The sequence below is a fragment of the Tachypleus tridentatus genome, unplaced genomic scaffold (assembly GCF_004210375.1).
Source record: "Tachypleus tridentatus isolate NWPU-2018 unplaced genomic scaffold, ASM421037v1 Hic_cluster_2, whole genome shotgun sequence".
NCBI classification, from domain to species: Eukaryota; Metazoa; Arthropoda; class Merostomata; order Xiphosura; family Limulidae; genus Tachypleus; species Tachypleus tridentatus.
The window spans coordinates 31,081,456-31,097,077 of NW_027467782.1; the positions used below are offsets into that span (position 1 = coordinate 31,081,456).

The 15,622-nt window shown below is 41.8% G+C and overlaps 2 long non-coding RNA genes across 3 annotated transcripts in view; both read left to right on the plus strand.

Moving 5' to 3' along the window:
• LOC143242837 (uncharacterized) overlaps positions 1 to 15,622 on the plus strand; it is a 186,155-nt gene that overhangs the window by 99,882 nt on the left and 70,651 nt on the right. The window lies entirely within an intron of this gene.
• Positions 164 to 15,622, plus strand: part of LOC143242987 (uncharacterized) — a 48,256-nt gene continuing 32,797 nt past the window's right edge. Inside the window, exon 1 of one of the 2 annotated variants that reach the window (XR_013023544.1) lies at positions 164 to 284. This is a non-coding gene — a long non-coding RNA (uncharacterized LOC143242987). The remainder of the gene's footprint in view (positions 285 to 15,622) is intronic. The other variant, XR_013023543.1, reaches the window with a different exon arrangement.

The following is a 15,622-nucleotide window of genomic DNA, read 5'->3' on the forward strand; positions in this document are numbered from 1 at the left end:
GCAACTTGTATATCAGTTACAAAAAAATCAACAGGCATAAATAGTTATCCCAGGTCTTGTGCAACAGGCCGTTAGATGGCGCTACATATGTGTCGGTCTGAAGTGGGAAAGGAATGTTGTCATTAAAGAGAATGACACATTTCCAAAATTTGTCACCATATGGCGCGTTCACAGCTGGGTGTGGCGTCGTTGTTTCAGAAAGTGTCACCAGAGGCTCGTTTCTCGGGCGCCATGAGTAATGTGACGACGTTATAGTTCCACAAAGAAGGACAAGCATGAATTTGGTCAGTATGAGTATAACTAATACAGTCAGCCTAAATCAACTTACTGTGTGACTCTTTAATTATAAATCGAGCGATTAATAATTTTTAGTAACATGATTATAGTATCTCTTTTTTGAACAATTTGTTACTTTTCTTACAATGAAGATTTTGTGATTTGATATATAAAACGACACGGCTATTAACACAACGTTTTGGGAAAACATGTAACCTGTTGGTCCACCTCGGCTGTTCCATAAGTAAAAAGATTTAAAACCAACTCTAATCATTCATATACTAATGAAGCTTTCTTTTGAGCTCACTTATATTTACTGCCACTACAACATCCAAAGGCCAATCAAACGTTTTGATTTCAACCTCTCCTCACATGACAAGCCCCTCTATCCTAGGTACCGAAGTAACCCTTCTCTGAACCCTTTTCAATAATTTAATATCTTCCCAAAAATAAGAAACTTAAGACTAAACACAATAGGCCGGGTGGTTAAGGCACGTAAGCGGAGGGTCGCGGGTTTGAATCACGGTCACACCCAATATGCTTGCTCTTTCAGCCATGAGGGCTTCATAATGTAGCGCTTAATCCCACTATTCGTTGGTAAAAGAGTTGACGGTGAGTGATGTTGACTATCTGCCTCCCTTTTGTATTACACTGCTAAATTAAGGACGGCTAACGCAGATAGCCCTCGTGTAGTTTTGTTCGAAATGCAAAATAAAACTGAACACAATATTCCAAATGAAACCTCACCAGTGACATGTTTAATGAAGTTATAGCCTCGTTAGCTTGCATTCAATATTTCTGTAGGTACAACCTGAAGTCCCATTTACCCTACCACGAGCAACACTTGGATGGCTTTAGAGATTAATCACTCATTACATCACGATTCTTTTGTTTCATGACAAAATCCTTGAGAGGCATAAATCATGTAATGTGATATCTTTGATATTTTGTAACTGTCACAACAATAACACTTTAATAGTAAGCGAAGATTACGCGTTTAAGGATTTTATTCACTATAATTCAAGCCAATCGTTTACTGTTAAACTAAACGACTGTTGTATATAGGACTCTGAATGACAGGCTTGTATCAGACCAAGGACGTTTGTCTAAAATATATAAACTATAATTTCTGACGAAGTACATTTTTGTTTTTGTTTACTCTTAAGTTATGTAATATACCTGCCAGACGAGCTGTTTTCACAACAGTAATTGTGATTATCGAACAAATATTTTGTAATAAAAATCGCGTAATCTTTAGCCCTCGGTGGGCTCAGCAGATAGCCCGATGTGGCTTTGCAATAAGAAAACAAACACGTAATCTTTAGATTTGTTTCCACTTCCTTTTAAATTTGTATATTTTGAATTCAAATCAAAGCTGTTTTAAAATTGAATTGTGGCTTTGTGGTGTTACCACAAATTTTTCTCCTAGTTTCTGTACTTTGTCAGCTTTCGGCGTTTAATCGGTAACTTTATAATACATTATTTGTCTAATATTTTTGTTGCTTCTAAGCATTATAAAAACACGTGCTTACAATAATAATAATATTAATAATGAATTAGTCTCTTAGCAACACAAAAATTAGGAAAATTTTATTACCTTCGTTACATGAAACGTTTAAATTAGCAGACATTAAGTTATAATGGAGATGAAATTATTTTTACGAGCATTTATTTTTATAGCATTAGGTGCTGTAATAACCGCAATGCCCGCACAAACAAAAGTTACACGTGAAGGTATTAAACTCGACGCCTTGAACAGCTTATTTTATTAAGTAGTTAATATTTATTACTGAGTATATCTTTCACTTTGGGCCCGGCATGGCTAAGTGGGTTAAGGCGTTCGACTCGTAATCTGATGGTCGCGGATTCGAACCCAGTCGCACCAAACATGCTCGCCCTTTCAACCGTGGGGGCGTTATAACGTGACGGTAAATCCCACTATTCGTTGGTAAAACAGTAGCCCAAAAGTTGGCGGTGGGTAGCAATGACCAATTGCCTTCCCTCTACTCTTACACTGCTAAATTAGGGACGGCTGGCGCAGATAGCCCTCTGCTGTAGCTTTATGCGAAATTCAAATAAATTTTAATTTTCATCTTGGAAGATATCTTCATCTGTCGGAAGTTAATGTTAAACGTGTCAATGAAAAAGGCAAAATTCGAGAATAAATAGAGCAATGCGTATTGTTTATTTTCTCTTGGGTATCATATGTACTCTGAAGGGTCAGGTGCTCTTTGACCTCTTCCGCCTTTCTTTACTTATATGATCATGCAGTGTTGGTTGGTGTTACTCACTACTTTAGGTTCATAGTGAACTGAATTTACTCCGACCCTTTTAAGATCAATGTTTATTTACTGGTATGTATATATAAATATTATTTTGCCCTATCAGTAGGAAGTCTAGTTTGATGGTGGCCCTTTTTCTAAATATATATTATTATTTTATCTTTTATTCATTTATATATTTTTGTGTTTAAAATGTATGTTGATCTGGTAGAAGTGTTTAGGACTACCTTCATCATGTATGAAGTTCCTATCTTGTTAGTTTAATAATTCATTTTTCATCCAATTTTTATCAAAATACTTTATTGTGCTATGGAGGAGTCCATCTGGTATGATTGGTATGTTTAAATGTGTAAATTTGGATGATGTTGCTCTGGAAACTATATGCTGTTGAGAAGAGTGTGTTTTGGATTGTTTGTAACTTCATTTTAATTGTTTTGTCAGTTACAGTTATCCATGCTGGAGCTGCGTTGTCATTTACTGGTCTAATGTGTGTTTTGTAAATGTTTAGTATGTTGTCTGTTGATGCTCTACTATTCTTGCCAGTTAGACTCCAAGCAGTTGGTTCTTCACCAGAATTTTATTTCATTTACATGGTTAATCCATGTTAATTTTGAATCATAGGTTAGACCTAGAAATTTTGCCGATGTGGAAGGCGGAAGTAGTATTACATTCACATATATTTCAGGCTGTAGTTTTGTTTTTTTGTATTTTATTAATTTTGTAGAGACGACAAGTTGTGTTTTTGCTGTATTTATTTTTATTCTGTATTTTTGACAGTATTCGATTATTCTGTTTAATTGTGGTTGTATGTTTATGGCTGCTACTATTGGTGTTGTGGCACTTTACCAGACTGCCACATCATCAGCAAACTGTGAGGAGAATCCATGCTTGGGACCCTTCAATGGTAAATTGTTTACACACATGATGAAGAGTATAGGGCTAACTATCCCTCCCTGAGGGACGCCAGTTTCTGGAGTAAAGTACTCAGAAAAGGTTCATTTACTCTACATTTTCTATTTTTCAAAAAGTTAGATAACCAGCGAATAATTCAACGCGGTAATCCCACTTCATTCACGTGGAACCGTAGACCATTGTGCCATACAGAGTCACATGCTCTCTCAATGTCAAGAAAGTAGTCGACAGCGCATTAATTTTGTTAAAACTGTCGACTTATTATATGGTGTAAAGTTGCGCTTGTACAATAAACATTATAGGTTTTCTAGATGTTTAAGTACAACAACTCATATATTTGGTTGTTGTTGCATTTCGCAGCATATGTGTGTCGTGTTTATCGGGCACTTATTAAATTTACTATCCTCTTGTTTTAAAGTTGTTAAATTTTGAATGTGGTTTCAAATTTACCTCAGTTTAGACAATAACACAAGTGCAGTAGGAGTATATATTTGTGTTGACCTACAAAAGTATACCACATGTACCATATACCGTTCGTTACATGTGTGTAGAAATATACAAATAACTATTTACTCATAAATGTTTAAATTTGAGTCGTATTTCTTAATACATAGAAAGTAAATGAGAAATACTTTGAAAAACTTCGATTTCGAGTACGAACTTGTGCACTCCTATATGTGTACTATCATTAAGCTTTCTTTGCACTTGCGAGCGGGTTGTGTATACTTCAAATATGAACTTTTGATAAATAAAAACACACATCAAATTACTGTGTTAGTATCCTTAATATCCCTGTAATTTAGTTGGGTCTCTAAGTAAAATATATGTGGGTTGAAAAATCCCATTCCTTTCCAGAGAAACGTCTTATTGATCACACATTTACAAACAATTGTCAGAATTACGTACCCGGTAAAATACTCTTTCTATTGGTCACAGTAGTCGTTGGTACTACTTAAGAACTTTCAAATGATTGGTTAGAAGGGCGGAGTTACTCATGTTGATTTGCTAAATATATTGCTATCTCGACAAATCATAGAAGAGGGAGGTTCTTATTTTACATTTATCATGTCCGTAGCTCAAATTCGAGTTTCTATTTCTTTAAGTATTTGTACATGTTGAATAGTGGGCGTGATAAAACAGAAACTGAGTAATAAGACAGCTGGAGGTATTATGTGACATACAGTAATAGATACTTAACTTTTGTCTTTACATTTCCTCTTAAATTAAGAAATTAAAACATATATAATTTTAAAATTTAGATTATGAACTACGTTTTGATGCTAATCTCATTGACGTAAGTGGTTAAAAATGTTAGTTAATAAAATTTTGAAAATAACGCGTCAAACGTCATGACACGTGCAATTTAACCTACACGGGTGAAATAAAGGGATTTTGTTTGTTTTGAATTTCGCGCAAAGCTACTCGAGGGCTATCTGCGCTAGCCGTCCCTAATTTTACAGTGTAAGACAAAAAGTGTGTGTGTGTGTTTTTTATAGTTGAGCCACATCAGGCTATTTGTTGAGTCCACCGAGGGAAATCGAACCCTTGATTTTGGTATTCTAAATCCGTAGACTTACCGCCGCACTCGTAGGTGAAGAAAACAACAGGATATTTGTGCTTTACTCACCACGACTATGGAAACACGGTTTTAGCAATATAAGTATGCAGACATCCCGCTGTGCCAATGGAGGCCTTTTACATATTTATCATAAATAGTAGGTTCAATTCATTTTCACCGAGTTGTTATTGACAATAATAATTCAAATACCATATAAACTATACAAGTTTAATAAAAATAATCCTTACTTCTTACAAGAAGTAGTAATAGTGTGACTCAAAACTTACACAATATTTTAATCTCTAATATATGGTTTGTTTGTTTTTTGAATTTTGGAGCAAAAATACAAAATGTCTATCTGCGTTAGCTGTACTTAATTTAGCAGTGTAAGGCTACAGAGAAGCCAGCGAGGCAGTACCACCCATCACCATCTCCTGGGAAACTCTTTCACTAAGAAATAGAGGGAGTAACTATCATATAATAACGCCCCCACGGCTGAAAGAGCGAACATGTTTACGAGTCGAGCGCCTTAACCATGCCCGGCCCTAGTATATGCTAAGACTTAATATTAATAAATATTTTACCTTTAATAATAAGTTTATTTTAAAATAGAAAAGCTACTTTTGCGAAAATATTTCTCAAATTTACTATTACCAATAATTTCATTTCTCTTTCATGCTTATATATATAAAAGTTTGGACATATACAGCAAATCAAATTGTGTTTCTAAGTAATACTCAAATCATTGATCAGATGGCACTAACAGTTTATTCACAATATAATGCAGGCGTACAACAAATCACGGAATTAAAATTAGTTTATGTTGTAATAAAGTCATTTGAAGCATCAAAGTTTTATTAAAAACATTAATGGATCAACCAAGTTAACAAATTAAATAACTGGTTACAATTTTCTTTCTTCAGAAATTAAAATGTATTAAAATACGTTTCCACAAACATTTTTAAATTATCTGAATTGCTGAAAAACGACAGTTAATGAGTAGTGTTGACAGACTCCTCATCCATAAAACTTTAGATTTGGCACTAAGCATTCAGGAAGGTAGCGTTTTGGAGTCAGCTAAACCCAGATTCGTTCGTCAGACTGCCAGATAGTGAGGTATGATTCATTTCTCCAGAGAACGCTTTTCCATTTCTACAGAATCCAATGGCGGTGTGCTTTATACCGCTCAGCCGACGCTTGGTATTGTGCATCTTGATTTTAGGTTTGCGTCCGGCTGCTCGGCCATGGAAACCCATTTTATTAAGCTCCTGACGAAAAGCTTTTGTGCTGACGTTGCTTTCAGAGGCAGTTTGGAACTCGGTACTGTGTGTTGCAACTGTGGACAGATGACTTTACGCGCTACGCACCTTAACACTCGGCGATCCAACGGGGGAAAGCAATATCCAAAATGTCCTTAGTAACGTGTGTAAGTTGTGGGGGAAATGTCCTTTGCAACGGGGGTAAGAAGTGGGGGAACTTTCTCTAGCAACGGGGTGTATTCAGTGGGAAATGTCCATAGCAACAGAGGTAAACAGTGGGGAAAATGTCCCTAGCAACGGGTGGTAAACAGTGGAGGAAATGCCCCTAGCAACGAAGAAAGCAGTGTCCAAAATGTCCCTAGCAACCTGGGTAAGCAGTGGGGGAATGTCTTTAGGAACGGGGGTAAGCAGTGGGGAAAATTTCCCTAGCAACGGGTGTAAACAGTGAGGGAAATGTCTCTGGAAACGGGGGGTAAGCAAGGTCCCTAGCAAAGGGTGGTAAGCAGTGGGGAAATGTCCCTAGCAAAGGGTGGTAAGCAGTGGGGAACTGTCCCTAGCAACGTGGGCAAGAAGTGGGGAAATGTCCCTAGTAACGGGGGTAAGCAGTGTCTAAAATTTCTTTAGCAACGGGAGTAAACAGTGAGAAAATGTCTTTTTCAACGGGGGTAAGCAGAGGGAAATGTCCCTAGCAATCGGGGTAAGTAGTGGGGGAAATGTCAACAGCAATGGGGTATAAGCAGTGTCGAAATGTCCCTATCAACGGGAGTAAGCAGTGTCCGAAATATCCCTAGCAACGTGGGTAAGCAGTGGGGGAATGTCTTTAGGAACGGTGGTAAAGCGTGGAGAAAATATCCCTAGCAACAGGTGTAAGAGGTGAGGGAAATGTGTCTAGAAATGGGGGGTAAGCAGTGTCCCTAGCAGAGGGTGGTAACGAGTGGGGGAAATGTCCTTAGCAACGAAGGTAAACGTTAAGGTAAATGTTCCTAGCAATGGGAAATAAGCAGTGACGGAAATGTCATTAGCAACGGGGTAAGCACTGTCTAAAATTTCCTTAGCAACGGATGTAAACAGTGAAGAAAATGTCCCTTTCAAAGGGGGGTAATCAGTGGGAAATGTCCCTAGCAATGGGGGTAAGAAGTGGGGGAAATGTCCAAAGCAATAGGGATAAGTAGTGTCGGAAATGCCCCTAGCAACGGGGGTAAGCAGTGTCCAAAATGTCCTAAGTAATGGAAGTACGTAGTGGGGAAAATTTCCCTTGCAATCGGTTGTATTCTGCGGAAAATGTTTTTAGCAACAGAGGTAAACAGTAGGGAAATGACCCTAGCAACAGGTTGTAAGCTGTAAGGGAAATATCCCTAGCATCGTGGGGAAAACAGTGTAGGATATGTCCGTATCAACGGGAATAAGCAATGGGGGAAATGTCTCTACCAGCAAAGGTAATCAGTGAAGAAAAGGACCCTAGCAATAGGGCAAAAAAGTGGGGTAAATATCTCTAGCAATGGGAGTAAACAGTTGTGGAAATATCCCTAGCAACTGGGTGTAATTATTGTGGGAAATGCCCCTATCAACTGAGGTAAACAGTAGGGAAAATATTTTTAGAAACGGGGTTAAGCAGTGGGGGAAATGTCCCTAGCAACGGGTGAAAGCAGTGGGAATAATATCCCTAGCAACGGCGGTAAGAACTGGGGAAATGTCGCTAGCAACGGGGGTAAGCAGTGTCGGAAATGTCCATAGCAACGGAGGTAAGCAGTGTCCGAAATGCCCCTAGAAACAGGTATAGGCAGTGAAGGAATGTCCCAAACAACGGGTGTTAAGCAGGGTCGGAAATGACACAAGCAACAGGGGTAAGCAGTGTCGGAAATGTTCCTAGAATCGGTCTTAATTAGTGGGAAAATGTCCCTAGCAACGGCTGTAAGCAGTAGGGGAAATGTCCCTAGCAACGGTATATATTCACTGGGGGAATGAACCTAGCAATAAAGGTAAACAGTTGATGAAATGTTCTTAGGAACGTGGTTAAGCAGTGGGGGGAAATGTCCCTAGCAACAGTGGTAAGCAGTTTCCGAAATGTCCGTAGCAACGGTGATAAGCAGTAGAGAAAATTTCCAAAGCAACGTGTATAAACAGTGAGAAAAATGTCTCTGGAAACGGGGGTAAACAGGGGGGAAATGTCCCTATCAACAAGGAAAAGCATTAGGTGAAATGACACAAGCAACGTGGGGTAAGTAGTGGGGGAAATGACCCTAGCAACATGGTAAGCATTGGGTGAAAAGACACAAACAACGTGAGGTAAGCAGTGACGTAAATGTCCCTAGGAACAGGGGTAAGCATTGGGTTAAATGCCCCTAGCAACGAGGGTAAACAGTAGGGGAAATGTCCCTAGCAACGGTGATAAGCAAAAGAAAAATGTCCTTATAAATGGGGTGTATTCAGTGGGGAAAATGTCCCTAACCACCGGAGTAAGCAGTTGGGGAAATGTCCCAAGGAATGGGGGTAAGTAGTGTCAGAAATGTCCCTAGCAACGGGGGTAAGCAGTGTGGTAAATTTCCGTATCATCGGGTGTAAACAGTGTGAAAAATGCCCCTAGCAACGAGGGTAAGCACTGGGTGAATTGTCCCTAGCAAAGGGTGTAAGCAATTGGGGAAATCTTCTGAGCAATAGGGGTAAGCATTACGGAAAATTTCCGTAAGCAGTGGTTTAATGTACTTGTCAACTGAGGTAACCAGTGAAAGAAATGCCCTTAGCAACGAGATTTATTCAGTGAGGCAAATGTATCTAGCAATGGTGGTAAGCAGTGTCTGAAATGTCCCTAGCAACAGGGGTAAGCAGTGGGGAAAATGTCCTTCGCAACGGGGGTAAGCAGTAGGGGAAATTTTCCTAGCAACGGGATGTACTCACTATGAAATGTCCCTAGCAACAAAGGCATACAGTGGGGGGAAATGTCCCTAGCAACGGGTGGTAAACAGTAAGGGAAATGTCCCTAGCATCGGGGGTAAGCACTGGGTGAATTGTCCCTAGCAACGGGGGTAAGCACTGTCCAAAATGTCCCTAGAAACGTGGGTAAGCAGTGGGGAAAATTTTCCTAGTAACAGATGTAAACAGTGAGGGAAATGTCTCTAGAAACGGGGGATGCAGTGTCTAAAATTTCCTTAGCAACAGGGGTACACAGTGAAGGAAATGTTCCTTTTAACGGGAGTAAGCAGTGGGAAATGTCCCTAGCAACGGGGGTAAGTAGTGGGGGAAATGTCCCCAGCAACGGGAGTAAGTAGTGTCCGAAATATCCCTAATAACAGAGGTAAGCAGTGGGTTTAATGATTTTGACAACTGAGGTAAGCAGTGGGGGAAATGTCCTAAGCAATGGGATGTATTTAGTGGGGGAAATGACCCTAGCAACGAAAGTAAGAAGTGTCGGAAATGTCCCTAGCAACGGGGTAAGCAGTGTCCAAAATGTCTTTAGTTACGGGGATAAGTAGTGGGGAAAATGTCCTTAGCAACGGGTGTAAGCAGTGGGGGAAATTTCACTAGCAATGGGTTGTATTCAGTGGGAAATGTCCCTTGCAACAGACGTAAACAGTGGGGAAATGTCCCTAGTAACAGGTGGTAAGCAGTAAGGGAAATGTCCCTAGCAACGTTGGTAAAGCACTATAGGAAATGTCCGTAGCAACGGGGGTAAAAAGTAAAGGAAATGTCCCTAGCAACGGGGGTAAGCAGCGTCGGAAATGTCCATAGCAACTGTGATAAGCAATATGGAAATATCCTTAGCAACGTTGTAAACAGTGGGGGAAATGTCCCGAGCAACGGGAGTAAGCAGTGGGAAAAATGTCCCTAGCAATAGGGGTAAGCATTGGGAGAAATGACACAAGCAACGTGAGGTAAGCAGTGGGGAAATGTACCTTGCAAAGGGGGAAAGCAGAGGGAAAAGTGCCCTAGCAACAGGGATAAACAGTAGGTGAAATGTTCCTAGAAACGGAAGTAAGCAGTGTCCAAAATGTCATTAGCAATGGTGATAAGCAATGGGGAAATGTCCTTAGCAATGGGGTAAAGAGTGCGGGAAATTACCCAAGCAAAGGATAAGCAGTGTCGGAAATGTCCCTAGCAACGAAGGTAAGCAGTATCCGAAATGTCCCTAGCAAATGGGGTAAGCAGTTGGGGAAATGTCACGAACAATGTGGGTATACAGTGGGGGAAATGTCCCTAGGAATGGGGGTAAGCAGTGGGGGAAATGTCCCCAGCAACAGGGTATAAGCATTGTCGAAAATGTCCCTACCACCTGGAGTAAGCAGTGTTTGAAATATCCCTAACAACGGAGGTAAGCAGTCGGTTTAATGTCCTTGGCGACTGAGGTAAGCAGTGGGAGAAATGTCCTTAGCAATGGGATGTATTCAGTGGGTGAAATGCCCCTAGCAACAGGGGTAAGCAGTGTTTGAAATGTCCATAGCAACGGGGTAAGCAGTGGGGGAAAGTTCCAGAGCAACGAGATGTATTCAATATGAAATGTCCCTAGCAACGGGTCGTAAACAGTAGGGGAAAGTTCCCTAGCAATGGAAGTAAGTGGTGTCGAAAATGTTCCTATCAATGGGTGTAAGCAGTGGGAAAAATTTCCCTAGAAACAGGTGTAAGCAGTGAAAGAAATGTCTCTAGAAACGGGGGTAAGCAGTGTTTCTAGCAAAGGTTGGTAAGCAGTTGGGGAATGTCCCTAGCAATGGGGTTAAGAAGTGTGGGAAATGTCCCTAGCAACGTGTGGTAAGCAGTGTCGGAGATTTCCCTAGCAACGGGGGTAAGCAGTGTCTAAAATTTCTATACCAATGGGGGTAAGCAGTGAGAAATGTCCCTAGCAACGGGAGAAAGTAGTGGGGGAAATGTCTCCAGCAACGGTGTTTAAGCTGTGTCGAAAATTTTCTTACCAACGGGAAAAGCAATGTCCAAAATGTCCCTAACAACGGAGGTAAGCAGTGGGTTTAATGCCCTTGGCAACAGAGGTAAGCAGTGAGAGAAATGTCCTTCGCAACGGTGAAAAGCAGTAGGAGAAATGTCCCTAGCAACGGAGGTAAACAGTTGATGAAATGTCCTTAGCAACGGGGTTAAGCAGTGGGGGAAATGTCCCTAGCAACGGGGGTAATCAGTGTCCGAAATGTCCCTAGCAACAAGGATAAGCAGTAGGAAAAATCTCCTTATCAACGGGGGAAGCAGTGGGAGAAATTTCAAAGCAACAGGGGTAAATAGTGAAGGAAATGTCCCTAGCAACAGGTAGTAAGCAGTAAAGGAAATGTCCCTAGCAATAGAGGTAAACAGTGAAGAAATGTCTCTAGCAACTTGGGGAAAGCAGCAGGGGAAATGTCCCTAGCAACACGGGGAAAGCAGTAGGGGAAATGTCCGTAGCAACAGGGTTGAGTAGAAAGGGAAATGCCCTTAGCCATGGTGCGTATTCAGTGTAGGAAATGTTCTTAGCAACGGAGTTAAACAATGAGGTAAATGTCCCTAGCAACGGGAGAATGCAATGGGGAAGTGTCCCTAGCATCGGGGGTAAGAAGTGAAGGAAATGTCCCTAGCAATGGGGAAACCAGTGGAGGAAATGTCCCTAGCAATAGGGGTAAGCATTGGGTGAAATGTCCCTAGCAACAGGGTAAGCAGTGAGGAAAATGTCCTTAGCAATGAGGTGTATTCAGTGGGGGAAATGTCTCTAGCAACAGAGGTAAACAGTAAGATAAATGTCCCTAGCAACGAGGTAAGCAGTGGTGGAAATATCATTATCAATGTGGGTAAACAATGGGGGTAATGTCTATAGCAACGGGGAGTAAGCAGTGGGAAATGTCCCTAGCAACGGGTGTAAACAGTGGGAAAAATGACCCCAGCAACGGGTAGTAAACAGTGGGGGAATGTCCTTAGCAACAGGGTTAAGCACTATTTGAATTGTCCCTATCAACGGAGGAAAGTAGTGGCGAAAATGTTTCTAGCAACGAAGGTAAGAAGTGTCCGAAATGTCCCTAGCAACGTGGGTAAGCAGTGGGGAAACATTTCCCAGCAACGGGTGTCAACAGAGAGAGAAATGTCTCTAGAAACGGGGGAAATCAGGGTCCCTAGCAGAGGGATGTAAGCAGTGTCTGAAATCCCTAGCAACGAGGGTAAACAGTGGGGGAAATGTCCCTAGCAACGGGGGTTAGAAGTGTCGGAAATGCTCCTAGAAACAGGCTTAGGCAGTGGGAAAATATCCTTAGCAACGGGTGGTAAGCAGTGTCTGTAATGTCACTAGCAATGGTGGTAAGCAGTTGGAAAATGTCCTCAGTAACGGAAATAAACAGTGTTCGAAATGTACATAGCAACGGCGGTAAACAGTGTGGGAAATGTCCTTAGCAACGAGGGTAAGCAGTGTGGGAAATTTCCCTAGCAACGTTTGTAAACAGTGAGGGAAATGTCCCTTTAAACGGGGGGTAAGCAGGGTCCCTAGCAAAGGGTGGTAAGCAGTGGGGTAAATGACCCTAACAATGGGGGTAAGCAGGTGTGGAAATGTTTCTTTCAATGGTGGAAAACAGTGTCGAAAATGTCCCTAGAAAAAAGAGTAAGCAGTGTCCAAAATGTCCCTAGCATCGTGGGGTAAGCAGTGGATTTCATGCCCTTAGCTACTAAGGTAAGCATTGGGAAAATGTCCTTAGCAACGGGATGTATTTATTGGGGAAAATATCCCTAGCATCAGGTGTAAGCAGTATCGGAAATTTCCCTAGCAACCGGGGTAAGCAGTGTCCGAAATGTCCTTAGCAACGGGGGTAAGCAATAAAGGAAATGTCCCTAGCAATAGAGAAAAACAGTGAAGAAATGTCCCTAGCAACAGATGGTAAGCAGTTAGGGAAATGTCTAGCAACTTGGGAAAAGCAGTAGGGGAGATGTCCGTAGCAACAGGGTTAAGTAGAGGGGGAAATGCCCTTAGCAACAGAGGTAATCAGTGGTGAAAAAGACCCTAGCAATTAAGAAAATATTGGGGTAAATATCCCTAGCAACGGGAGTAAGCAGCAGGGGAAATATTTCTAGCAACAGGGTGTATTCTGTGGGGGAAATGTCCCTAGCAACGGAGTTAAACAGTAGGGGAAGTGTTTTTAGCAACTGGGTTAAGCAGTGGGAGAAATGACCCTAACAATGGGTGTAAGCAGTGTTGGAAATGTTCCTAGCAACAGGACTAAGCTGTGTCCAAAATGTCCGTAGCAACGGGGTAAGCAGTGGGTTTAATGTCCTTGGCAACTGGTGTAAGCAATGGAAAAAATGTCCTTAGCAACGGGGTGTATTCAGTGTAAGAAATGTCCTTAGCAATGGGGTGCATTCATTGTAGGAAATGTCCTTAGCAATGGGGTGTATTCAGTGTAGGAAATGTTCTTAGCAACGGAGTTAAACAATGAGGTAAATGTCCCGAGCAACGGGAGGTGAGCAGTGGGGAAAATGACCCTAGATACGGGGGTAAACAGTATAAGAATTTTTCCCAGCAATGTGGGGTAAGTAGTAAGGAAAATGTCCCAAGCAATTGGGGGAAAGCAGTAGGGGACATGTCCCTAGCAACGAGGGTTAGAAGTGTCGGAAATGCTCCTAGAAACAGGCGTAGGCAGTGGGAAAATATCCTTAGCAACGGAGGTAAACAGTAAGGTAAATGTCCCTAGGAATGGGGTAAGCAATAGGTGAAATGTCCCTGATAACGCGGTGTATTCAGTGGGAGAAATGATCCTAGCAACGGAGGTAAACAGTTGAGGAAATGACCTTAGGAACGGGGGTAAGCAGTGTCAGAAATATTACTGGGAACAAGGGTAGCAGTGTCCGAAATGTCCCTAGCAACAAGGATAAGCAGTAGGAAAAATCTCCTTATCAACGGGAGAAGCAGTGGGAGAAATTTCCGAAGCAACAGGGGTAAACAGTGAAGGAAATGTCCCTAGCAACAGGTGGTAAGCAGTAAAGGAAATGTCCCTAGCAATAGAGGTAAACAGTGAAGAAATGTCTCTAGCAACTTGGGGAAAGCAGTAGGGGAAATGTCCCTAGCAACAGGTGGTAAGCAGTAAGGGAAATGCCCTTAGCAACAGGGTTAAGCACTATTTGAATTGTCCCTAGCAACGGGGGTAAGTAGTGTCCGAAATGTCCCTAGCAACGTGGGTAAGCAATGGGGAAAATTTCTTTTGCAATGGGTGTAAACAGTGAGGTAACTGTCTCTAGAAACGGGGGGTATGCAGGGTCCCTAGCATAGGGGGGTAAGCAGCGTCGGAAATGTCCCTATCATCGGGGTAAGCAGTGTCTAAAATTTTCCTAGCAATAGGGGTAAGCAGTGGGGTAAATGTCCTTAGCAATAGTGGGTAAGCAGTAGTGGAAATGTCTTTATCAACGGGGGAAAACAGTGTCGAAAATGTCGCTAGCAAATAGAGTAAGTAGTGTTCGAAATATCCCTAGCATCGGGGGTAAGAAGTGGGTTTAATGTTTTTGGCAATTGTGGAAAGCAGTGTTGGAAATGTCCCTAGCAACTGGGGTAAGCAGTGGAAAAGTTTTTCTAGCAACGGGGTAAGCAGTGTGGTAAATGTCCCTAGCAACAAGGGGTAAACAGTCGGAGAAATGTCTTTAGCAACGTGGGGTAAGCCGGGGGAAAACGTCCCTAACAACGGGATGTAAGCAGTGTTGGAAATGTCCCTAGCAACAGGTGTAAAAATGTCAGAAATTTCCCTAGTAACGTGTGTAAACAGTGAAGGAAATGTCCCTAGGAAAGGGGGTAAGCAGTGGAAAATGACCCTAGGAACGGGGATAAGTAGTGGTTGAAATGTCCCTATCATTGTGGGTAAGCAGTGGGTTTTATATCCTTTGCAACTGAGGGAAGCAGTGGGGTAATATCCTTAGCAACAGGATGTATTCATTGGGAGAAATGTCACTAGCATCGGATGTAAGCAGTATCGGAAATTTCCCTAGCAACGGGGGTAAGCAGTGTCCGAAATGTCCTTAGAAACGGGGGTAAGCAGTGGGGGAAATGCCCTTAGCAATAAGGGTAAGCAGTGTGGGAAATTTTCCTAGCAACGAGTTGTTTTCAAATAGAAATGTCCCTAGCAACGGGAGGTAAACAGTAAGGGAAATGTCCCTAGCAACGGGGGGTAAACAGTAAGAAAAATGTCCCTAGCAACAGGTGTAAACAGTGTGGGAAATGTCCTTTGCAACGGGGGTGAGCAGTGTGGGAAATTTCCCTAGGAACGGGGTGTATTCAGTTGGAAATGTCCCTAGCAATAGAGGTAAACAGTAAGGGAAATGTCTCTAGCAACTTAAGGAAAGCAGTAGGAGAAATGTCCGTAGCAACGGGTTAAGAAGAGGGGAAATGCCCTTAGTAACACAGG